Raw genomic sequence first — 11,136 nt, 5'->3', positions numbered from 1 at the left:
ATCGCTTTAAATATCTGAGTAAACCTTCCAATAAAATAAAAGTTTTATAATATCATTCAGGAAAGAAGTTAAAGTTTTTAAATTGTTAATTGTTTTTATTATTTTTATTGAAGTCTAAATGGAAACCATGTTGATTTAAAATTTTGAGCCTCAATCGCAAATTACAATAGCTCTGTTATTGCCGGTATTGTTCAGGTTTCCTTTAAATGTTTAAAAACTATTCTACTACCTGAAAACCCTTCGAAATATGAAAAATCCGGTATAATAGTAATCTAGGGTCATTAAGTACTATTTTTTATGTCAAAACATTATTTATTTATGTGTATTTTTTTTTAATAAATTTATATTTGTGTTCCTTCCTATTATTAATAAAGTGAACAACTAACAAAATAATCATATAAATTATACCATTTCATGTTGTCTGTATCGCGTCATAATTTTTATTGAGTATGCTAACAGGACATTGAATTTTAAAGGTTAGAGGTTGTGAACTTATCAAAAAAATAACCCAGATAAAATGTCGGTAAAATACATATATACGTTAAAGTAAATGAAACATTTGCTTAATGCTAACTTAAAAGAAAAATAATCGCTAATATGACAGTATAAGAGTCAAAATACGATGGAAAAGTTTTGTATATTGGTTGATTGTACTGTGATACTCGCCGTGTGTTTATAAATGTTATTAGAACTCAATAGTTGACCTATCGGTGAATCGCCGGCGCCGCTGTCTACAATCGTAAAGATCGACACGAACTGCAACAACAACAATTGTATTAACAAAACAACATATTTCTGATGAGAGAGCGTGTCGAAAGCACCAATAGACTAAATTAAAATTACATATTGAGTTAAAAGGCGTGGATAATTAATTATTTTATTCGACATTGTCCCGATAGTAATTTTACGTTGTGAATGGAACTGATGAAATAAATTTTACCGCAAGAGGTTATAGAAACAACTAAATTTTAATGTGTAGTAAATGATTCACTATTTGGCGATTTCAATTTACTTTTATTTTAATTTGTATATTGCTCAGATGAGAATGTTTATGATATTGTGCATATTTACATATATTGTGCAAGGATATAAATACGCACAATATCATAAACACATCAAGTAACTGTGTCCAGTGAGGTATATTTACATTAAAACTTTATTTCAAGGACGATAAAAAATATTAAAATTAGTAAAACATAAAAATTCATAAAATGATCTACAAAAAGATCACATTTAATAGATCCCAACACAAACTATCAATCAGTGAATTAAGAATTAATCGATGTTTCATTTTGTCGAACATTCAAGATATAAAATTTAAAGACTCCAAAATACTTCATTATCCGTGACAATCGACTATCAATCATCCTAAAGCTCGCAAAACAATAATCACATTATCATTCTCCCATATATAACAAATGCATCCTCGAAATGCATAAAGAATCCGCTTTGTAGCCTTTTTTATGAAAATAAAGAAATTTTGAGAAATATCCGTGCAAAGCTGCGTTTCGCTCGAAATCGAACAATGTAAACTTATGACCGTACGTATTATTTATTAAAAGCAAGAAAAAAGTGAATACGAACGGGCTTGACATATTGTTAAAGGTCCTTATAAAATTATTTGCTATCACGCCATCCGAAGCTTGTTACGAAGAAGCAATCTTTGAAACGAAACAAGACTTGCTCGGAGAGTAACGTTTATAAAACGTCATGTCCGAGCAATAAAACAATAAAATGTATATACACGCATGATGTAGGTATCCGAAACAGTTCGCCGGGTTAATTGATGGACTTCGTTCTTAGGGTAGGTAAGTAATTGTTGTCTTCTCATTTTAATAATCACACGAAGCCCATTTCATGAATGCTGTTAGTTGTTAATAATGTTTTGGATAATTTTTTTAAATTCCCAAATGTCATCCAGGTCATTAACAGTCGTCATTTTTTATTTAGTTTTTATTTGTTTTTGAACGGAGCGTTTTGGTTTTGGCGCGGTCTTTTCGACCTTTCGTTTTTTGTCTCGCATCATGCCATCTCCGAAGATGAAATATTGTTTACAGATAATTAGTTAACCTTTTGATAAAGTCTTTTCTATGAAGATTTTTAATTACTTTTGCAGTCTCATTGTATAATTTAAAAAAGACATTTAATAAATACAGTAAACAAGGTATAAAAGAATCTGAAAGCAAATTAACACTTTTGCCTTTATTTTAAAAGTAGGTGGATAGTTTTAATTATTTATAATTAATTACGAATATAGTAAGTAGATGCTTCATGGTTACGGCAGTAAAGAATATCGCCACTCTCTCTCTCTTCCGGTGGGTGTCGTAAAAGGCGACTAATAACAACACAGTTCCACTACCACCTTGAAACTTAAAAAGCCGACAGATGGCGGGATAACCATCCAACTGCTGGCTTTCAAATACATAGGCCGAAGACGGCAGCAGCGTCTTCGGTGCGACAAAACTAGCTCCGCGGTCACTAATCTGTCCGCCCAGGGTGGTGACTGTGAGCAAAACACATGAGTTCGCGCCATTTTTGACGCGAACTTGGGGAGACCTATTTCTAGCAGTGGGCTGTGACAGGCTGAAGTGATGAGTGAAGAACATTTTCATTTTCCAAGAGTAGGAACGTATGAGTACATTTTCAAAAAGTTGTAATTTTTCATAATAATGAATAATAAGAAATATGAAACTTAACAAACAAAGATCCTGTGCAAAAACATGCGACTAAATTAATAAAATTTTAACTTCAAAAACACATGATCGATAGACCCATAGATCCGATCTATAGATCATATCGGCTCGCTAATGGAATGCGTGAGTAAGACAAAAATATAATTAATGATCGACGTTCAAATTCGAATCGGTCTGGCGCAGACAAGTTGGCGTCGTCGCAATAAACAAAAGGCAGAAATGGTTTGTTTCATTTTTGTTATATTTTTTATTTCTGCATGTAAAACGTTTGTAGTTTTGTACAATTAATCATTCGTGGATGTATTGTTGCATCTGTTGAGCCGTCTTATATATCGACCAGGCCATTGTCGGAGATGGACTTTTATACCATTGTTAAACTTGAAAACTTCACCACCTGTTGATGGAAATAACGGTTTAGATTGAATTTCGGACTAACGAAATATATTTAAAAAATATGAGGGATATAACATTAAAAAATACTTTTCAAAATTTTATTGTGTTCGATTATAAGGTTATCCTAATGTTTATGTCACGAACTTTGATATTTATAATGAATAACACTTAAGGTGAAATATCAAGATTAATTTTTATAAAGCGTTTTCATATATAAAAACTAGCTGTTCCACGGGGTTTAGCATGCATTATATTTAAGAAAAAAATGCTTATATCCTTCCTCGTTAAATGGGCTATCCATGACAAACATAATTTTCCAATTCGAACTAGTAGTTCCCGAAATTATCGAGTTTGAACAAACAAACAAACAAATAAAATTTTCAGCTCTACAATGTTAGTAAAGATGTAGCTTTATTTATTTTAAATAGTAAAGGAGCAAGAGTTTATTGCTAATAAGAAGCAGAAAACTAATAGGTTACCTAGCTGTAACTCGCGATTTCACTTGCTTAGTTTCCGATCGAAGAATGTTGAAATAATAATTGTGTCTGCTGGTAAACGAAAAAAAAAAACCGACTTCAGTTACATCGACAAGTAATACAACGTAGGGAGACAAAAAAAATAGTCAAGTAAATACGCATTATCAAAGATTCCTCCAAAAGTTGTAATCAGATCTTGATGAAATTTAAATGTGACCACATGGTAAACATCAGCTTTCGATTAAATTAAAAATCATCAAAATCGGTACACCCAGTGCCATGTGGCTAAAAGCCATGTGGATTGTCGAGGGTTTCCCTCGATTTCTCTGGGATTCCATCATCAGAGCCTGGTTTCCTTATCATGGTACCGTACTTAGGATATCTGTTTTCCAACAAAAAAATAATTATCAAAATCAGTTCATAAACGACGAAGTTGTTTATCCCCGAACATATATAAAAAAATATATATGGTCGAATTGAGTAACCTCCTCCTTTTTTGAAGTCGGTAAAAAAGTAGCCTATACTCGAATCTTATGCTGGATCTCCAGCTGTCTACGTACAAAGTTTCATTACAATCAGTTTAGTAGTGTGTGCATAAAAGAGTAACAATTATTCGCCCTCACACTCAAATTTATACTATAGTATTAGTAGAGCTTACTAGAAATAAATTATTTATTTCTTTTTGCGTTTGAAATAAGAACTAATTTTAATCATAATGAGGAATTTATTTATACGTGGTATGAAAAAAAAAGATCAATTATTACCTTTACGTCATCTATTTCCAGTATTGATCGATTCAGACCGTATCCTGTCATGGTAGTCATCCGTCTGGCCGATGGTAACTTGTTTCTTCGTGGGAAAATAAAGTTCCATGCATAAATTATTTCATACTTATTTATAAATATTATACTTACCTATATATAGGTAATAATTAATAGTTATTGAGTAGGTACTATTTTAAAACCTGCATACAAAAATAACCATTTTTGTCAACATCGTGTGTAATATATTTATTTATAAACTAGCTGCTCGAAAACACTTCGTTCTGTCAATCTATGTAAATAGAATATGTATTTTTTTTTGTATTAAAACCTTCCGTGGGCTTTAAAGAACATACAAAAAATAAATTAGCCGAATTGGTTGAGCCGTTCTCGAGTTATGCACTTATTCATTTTACATCTCTGGTTTTTGTTGTACTGTATTGCTGTATTGTATTTATTATGAATGTTACTGGTAATTAATAAATAATTTAAAAAAAATCTTAAGTTTAAATTCCACTGTTTTTTGTACGCATAAGGATTGACGTTTAGAATAATTTGTAATTATATTTTTGAAATACGTTATTTTTAAAGATCAATGAGAGTATTTTAGTGCAATTTTATATGCTAATACCTACACGCTTTCATATTTTGTTATGTTGTAATACGAAATAATGTTGACATTTAATATATAGAATTTTGGATAAAGTATTTAATTAATTATAGAAAAATGCAGATTTAAAAAGAACATCTGAGGAAACTTTTACCATACTTTTTTTTACATACTATGTGACCCGTTTTTACAATTTATAACCCCCTCTAGTGACCATCCGTAGTATTTGCTAAGCCCCCTACGGTAGGGGGGTCTTAGCAAATAGGTAGGGGCCCGCCCTACCCTTCGAATTCTCACGTAGTAATTCAGAAGTATGGTTTAAATAATTTTTTGCAAACAGAAAGCTAATAAAATATATTTATGAAAAAGCGTGAGATTATTCTAGAGACGTGACGAAAATCTAAGACCAACCCCCGCTCGCCTCTGTGACCAAGCGTGGTATTTTTAAAGACGGGGGTCGGGTACGTTCCCTTATTTTTAAATAAATAGGAATAATAGCCTTTTGAAAATAAATAGCACATCTTTTTTCTCATTATTTGTGTACTAATTATGTTTCGTCATTTATAATCTTGAAACTTAAAATTCTGGGATTTTGTGTGGAGCAACGATAAGCACAAAAGTCCTAAAACGTTTTGTATTTTTCAGGTGATTGAAAAATATTTAATATAAAAATTATAAATAATAATCCGAAACTACGAAAAAAACTTAAATATGTGCTTAAGACCGTACAGCAGAAGTGAAAACTTCATAAGCAATCGCAATCAAGCAATAACGCAATAAGTTCCGAGTTCACCCGATCGAGCTTTTCGCCGTTTAGCAGCGAAGAGATTCTGTCTGTATCATACTCGCTCGGATACACTTGACGGTCCCGAGTTCACCCGATCAAGTCTTTCACCTCAGAGCGTGACGGATCACCCTAACTTGCTACCTAAGAAAAAATGTGTGCACACACATTTTTCCGTAGCGGTGCGCCAAAATAAGATTTCACTTCAAAAAGTAGTGATATGTATTTCAAAACACTATGAATAAATGTGGCAATATATGTGCTATATGCGGTTACGCGGTGTAAGTCGCGCCTGGCTTATATGAGCAGTTATCATGCGATTTTGATTGTACGAAATTTGTTAAAAAAATAAATGTTAATCTAGTTTTGTAACATAATTTTTAAAGTATATAGATTAAAACTTGACACTGGCAACTAATATTTATTGTATTAAAATAAATTACAAGTCAGAATAAAAAGTCGTGGTACCATATATTCCTCATAATGCTTATAGTAATACGATTGATTTATTTATAGTGGCAATATTAAAAGTATACGTTTTCCTAGAACGCAACTCATTTATCTATTCCGAACCACTAAACTGTAACGTGGGTTGACTAATAAAAAAAAAAAAACAAACGAATGTGCGACCGCTTTTTTCACCTGACAACACCAAACCTTTGTTTTTTATGTAACCGTCTTGAAAATTAAATTATAGGTTATAATTTTAATATGATAGGTGTATAATATATTTTATTTTTGAATGTTTGATTCGAGATGTTATCTCAGAAATTTACTTTTTTTACAGAATATTTTATAAACAAGGTGGAATTCGTGAACCAATGCTTATTAAATTATAACAAAGGCTATAAAGTGTTATTGTTTGATAAATTAAATATAGTTGGTAGATAAGAAAGTATTTAATCACTTAAAAATATTAATATCCACTAGTTAAATATATCTATCTAAAGCAAAATAATTTTAAAAGGAATCAATTTTTTTAATCAAGTTTTCACTCTTACACAGAATTTCTCGCGCAAAAAGCTACACATTTTGTAAATTAACCCTGTAACGTAAACGACATCTATTAAATTAAAACTGAGTCAAATTTGCTAAATCAAGAAAAAAAAAATTGATATCTCTGGTATCGATTTATTTTAAAGCTAAAAAGATCTGATCTACAAAGTAATCCGCAGTCAGAGGCGGTTTGCGCAATCATTACTTTTTTAGAAACATTTTTTTACAAACCTGCGGCTGCGACAAAAGATGATGGCCATTCGAGATAAAAGGGTCATAAATAACACTAGGTTTTAGGGTTGTAAAAGACATTAATTTTTTTATTATGTATTAATTTTTTTATAAGTAAAATACTTTACCGGAATAAGAGTTTCGGGATGTGTGTTTCGTAATATTCCAAACTCTTTAATGTTGTAATTAAATAAGTAGCGCTTCCATAAGTTTAAAGTTAGTGATAAAAAGAGGTTTAACATACTTATAAAATTTTTTTGTTATAAAACCGAAGCTGATATATTATCATTTAATATAAATGTTACCTTTATATACGACAAATTATAAACAACAAATAAATAAATATTTATTTTTAATCGTATAATAAAAACTTTGTGGTAATTTTATGTCATTCATTCACAGCTTCGTTTCATTACGTAATAAGTAGTCATAGCGAGAATGATTTGGTGTAGATGACTTAAAATACACGACTGATTAATAAAGCAAGAATAGACAATGTAATCACATCAGCGACATTTTTCACGCAAAATATAATATTACACACATGGGTACATATTATATTACACATAACAATTAATGTCGACACTTCTATTGACAAACTAGATTAACTACGACACTATCACGACACGAGCAACTCAAAACAGTTCCAAGTACTTTATAATAATCTAAACTAAATTTCGCTTCGCCGTTTGGACCGAATTATGTGTAGTAGAATTATTCTAGCTACAATAAGACATTTTCTGCCCTGGGTAAGTCTGTCGCCTGGCAACGCGCGATGGGTGGGCGTGGCAATCGATACGACCCTTGCGTTCACCTTCTAAAGGGCTTTTCCTTTCGCCCAGATTTCACCTGGAACTCAGTCAGATAATAGTGTGTAGTGATACAAGGTCGATTCGAAAAACATGAAACGTTTAACTTTGCGTGTCAACATAGTATTATACTAAACATTATTTGTTAGAAAAGTTCATTAAGTGTAATTAAGTAGTATTTTAGTTAATACCTACTGATTTAATATTTTCTTTTATAAAAATATAACATTTTACAATTAACTTAATTCATGTCAAATAAGGCTAAATTTGTTACAAAAGTTCATTAAGTGTCATTAGATTTTGTAGAAACTGATTTCTTTTTTCTTTATAAAAATGTTACATTTTATAATTAACTTTTTTTCGTGGCTAATTTACCGCCGCGTTGGCGCAACGGTTACAGCCATGGATTGTACCTGTTGCGCTGGCGGTTGCGAGTTCGATCCCCGCACATGACAAACATTTGTATTGGCCATACAGGTGTTTGCCGTGATCTGGATGTTTGTGCAGTCCTTGTGGGTCTCCCCACCGTGCCTCGGAGAGCACGTTAAGCCGTCGGTCCCGGTTGTTATCATGTACACCTGATAGCGATCGTTACTCATAGTAGGGAATATATCCGCCAACCCGTATTGGGACAGCGTGGTGGATTAAGCTCTGATCCTTCTCCTACATGGGGAAAGAGTTAAAATTAAGAGGTTTAAGAAGAAAATTTCGTTTTGAGGTTCTTTAGTGTTAATTAAATAGACGCTTGCTTTTTTGAAAGTTTTATCCAATTACATGGTAGAAGTTCTGTTGACTGTTATTAAAAGTTAAAAGTGTGAAAGGTTGGTATCTTCTCTTTTTGTTTCTTTGATAATTATAGATGAGATCAATGATTTTGACATTATAGTTATTTTGTAAAATACAAATAAGTATTTGACAAATACTTATAATAAAAAATATTACTTGAAAAGAGTAACGATTCCTCATGTGTGTGTACCTTCAAAACGCCAGAGTCCAGACGTAATGTGTGTGTGTTACTACTGTGTATAAATCTGCTGTGGCTCATTCCTACTAAAAGCGATTTCGATCCGATTATTATAATTTCTATTCATCCTTAAACTTAGTTATCAAAAAGAAATTGCGTTTCCTCATTTTTGCGGGGTGTCAACGTCAGTACCGATACAGTAGCTGCGATTAGTGTACAAAGGTCGCTGTCGAATGCAGCAAGGGCGGGGGCGCGATTATAAGCTGTCACTTGCAAGGCCTACCTGCGACTAATTTAGACGTTCCCCTCGCGTCTCTTATGTGGAAGATATGAATTTCATAACCGTTTATACGAACGTTTAAGTCAGAACTAAAATAAGGGCTTCAATTGAGCGGCATTTTAAAATACCAACATTTTTGTTGCTTTTAAAAACTAAAAAAAATGACAAGTATATTAATACTGAACGTTGACATTAAATAAACTGCAAGATACGTGATTTATGAGTTGTAGACAAAAAAAAAAAAAATTTTTTTGTCCATGGTCCGACTGATCTAGAAAAAAATATCCTTCACGGACAAGTATTAATTGTCTCTTGTTTCGGTCCGATCATTATGTAAACAAACACTATCGAGTTTGTTTATTTAGTACGGCCGGGCGTACCGTCTCGTCTCCTAATTAAAACAAATCGCCTTATTCGAGCCCATGATAGTCGTTCCCGATTTTCGACCCCGAGTGACGCTCCATCCATCCCGAAAATATATGGACCATAAAACCGCAATTACGTTTTATAAACACTGCATTTATAACTACTTTATGATTGTATTATTTATTTTATGTAATATATTATGTTGTTGGAGACTGATTTTTTTTTCCTAAAACGTATAATTCTTTCAAATATTTAAAATTTCTGGCGGAGTACACTCCATTAATTTATAGTATTGGGACTGGTCGAGGTAGTGTGGAGAAGGCTTTTGGATTTTATTCGTTAAAATTGTTATATAATTCTTTTTTCCAATTCACCGATTAAAATAAAGTGTGTTATACCTTAAGAACAGACATTATTAAGTTCATTGTTATTGATTTATATTAAAGTTACTAAGGTACTGAACTGCAGATAGAACTTAAGTCTTCTAAAAATGATGGTATGTTAACTTCACAAATACATAAATTCGGTCTTTTTAAAACATATTGTTCGGCATAATACCATATGTCAAGTAGCTTTGTTTAGTGAAAAATTGAAATGCTATTAGTTGCTACACAGTACCCACCTATGAGTTATGTGAATGGTAATACCATTAAGCATTTTTTTTAAATATAGATACATTTTGTACTAGCTGAGGTAATATACATGGGGGGGGGGACTTTAACGGACATGTGGGAAGGATGAATGACGGGTATGAGTAAGTGCATGGGGGGCTGAGGTCACGGAGTCAGGATCCGAGACGGCGAAGGTCTACTGGAAGCAGCCCTGGCCTTTGACTTAGCAATAGCCAACACATTCTATCAAAAACGGGAACAACATCTTATCATATACCGTAACGCTACACTCTCCCCAAATTGACTACATTCTTTTAACAAGAAGAAAGAGGCTAAAATCGGCCAAGAATTGCAAGGTAATACCGAGTGAGAGCCTTATTTCCCAGCATAGGCTACTGCTCCTGGACTTGAAACTCTGAAAGTTCAACGTTTAAATAAGAGCCCGAAGCCCCCAGCTAGAACGAAATGGACTGGATGACAGGGAGATTCTGCAGAATTCAGGGAAAGATTGGTTGGTAAAATGATAGAGATGGGAGATATGAAAGATAAGATGGAGATAAGAAAATAAAAAGATCAGAATATCAAAATAGTAACTACGGAGGAACTACGGACGCCATATTTGCACTGCGCCAACTCTGTAAAAAAATACCGACTCGCACAAAAAGACTTGCATATGGTGTTCATAGATCTGGAAAAGGCATATAGGGTCCCTCGTAAGGTTCTGTGGTGTACTATGAAAGGGAAAGGAGTGCCAGAGAAGTATGTATGACTTGTTCAGGTGATGTATAATAGAGCTAGCACCCATGTCCAGTCCGAAGCCGAAGTAACTGGTAAGTTCAACGTGGCTATAGGTTTGAACCAGGGTTCGGCTTTAACCCCGTATTTGTTCTTCCTAGTTACGGATGTTCTAACATCAGACATACAGGAGGAAGCACCTGGTGTATGCTGTTTGCCGACGACGTTGTTCTTGTCGGAGATAATGCTCTTGAGGTACAGAGCAGACTGGGAAAATGGCAGGAAAGATTGGAGGGCGCAGGATTGAGAATAAGTAGATCTAAAACCGAGCACTTATCCTGCAATTTCAGCGGTTTGTCCGGTTCTTCCCATATTGCCTTGGATGGTGTATCCCTACCAGTTTGCTCCGACTTCCAGTACCTTGGGT

At 33.2% G+C, this 11,136-nt stretch overlaps 1 long non-coding RNA gene across 1 annotated transcript; it reads right to left on the bottom strand.

The window, feature by feature from the left end:
• Positions 1-2,916: 2,916 nt before the first annotated feature.
• Positions 2,917-4,393, bottom strand: LOC123661405. The gene is made up of 2 exons (XR_006744338.1): positions 4,327-4,393; positions 2,917-3,087 (listed from the first exon to the last, which is right to left on the bottom strand). It is a non-coding gene; the product is annotated as an uncharacterized LOC123661405 (long non-coding RNA).
• Between the last annotated feature and the right edge of the window lie 6,743 nt (positions 4,394-11,136).

The sequence above is a fragment of the Melitaea cinxia genome, chromosome 2 (assembly GCF_905220565.1).
Source record: "Melitaea cinxia chromosome 2, ilMelCinx1.1, whole genome shotgun sequence".
Classification (NCBI taxonomy): domain Eukaryota; kingdom Metazoa; phylum Arthropoda; class Insecta; order Lepidoptera; family Nymphalidae; genus Melitaea; species Melitaea cinxia.
Note: the sequence above shows the minus strand (reverse complement) of the source record. Positions and strands in the feature narration are given on the sequence as shown.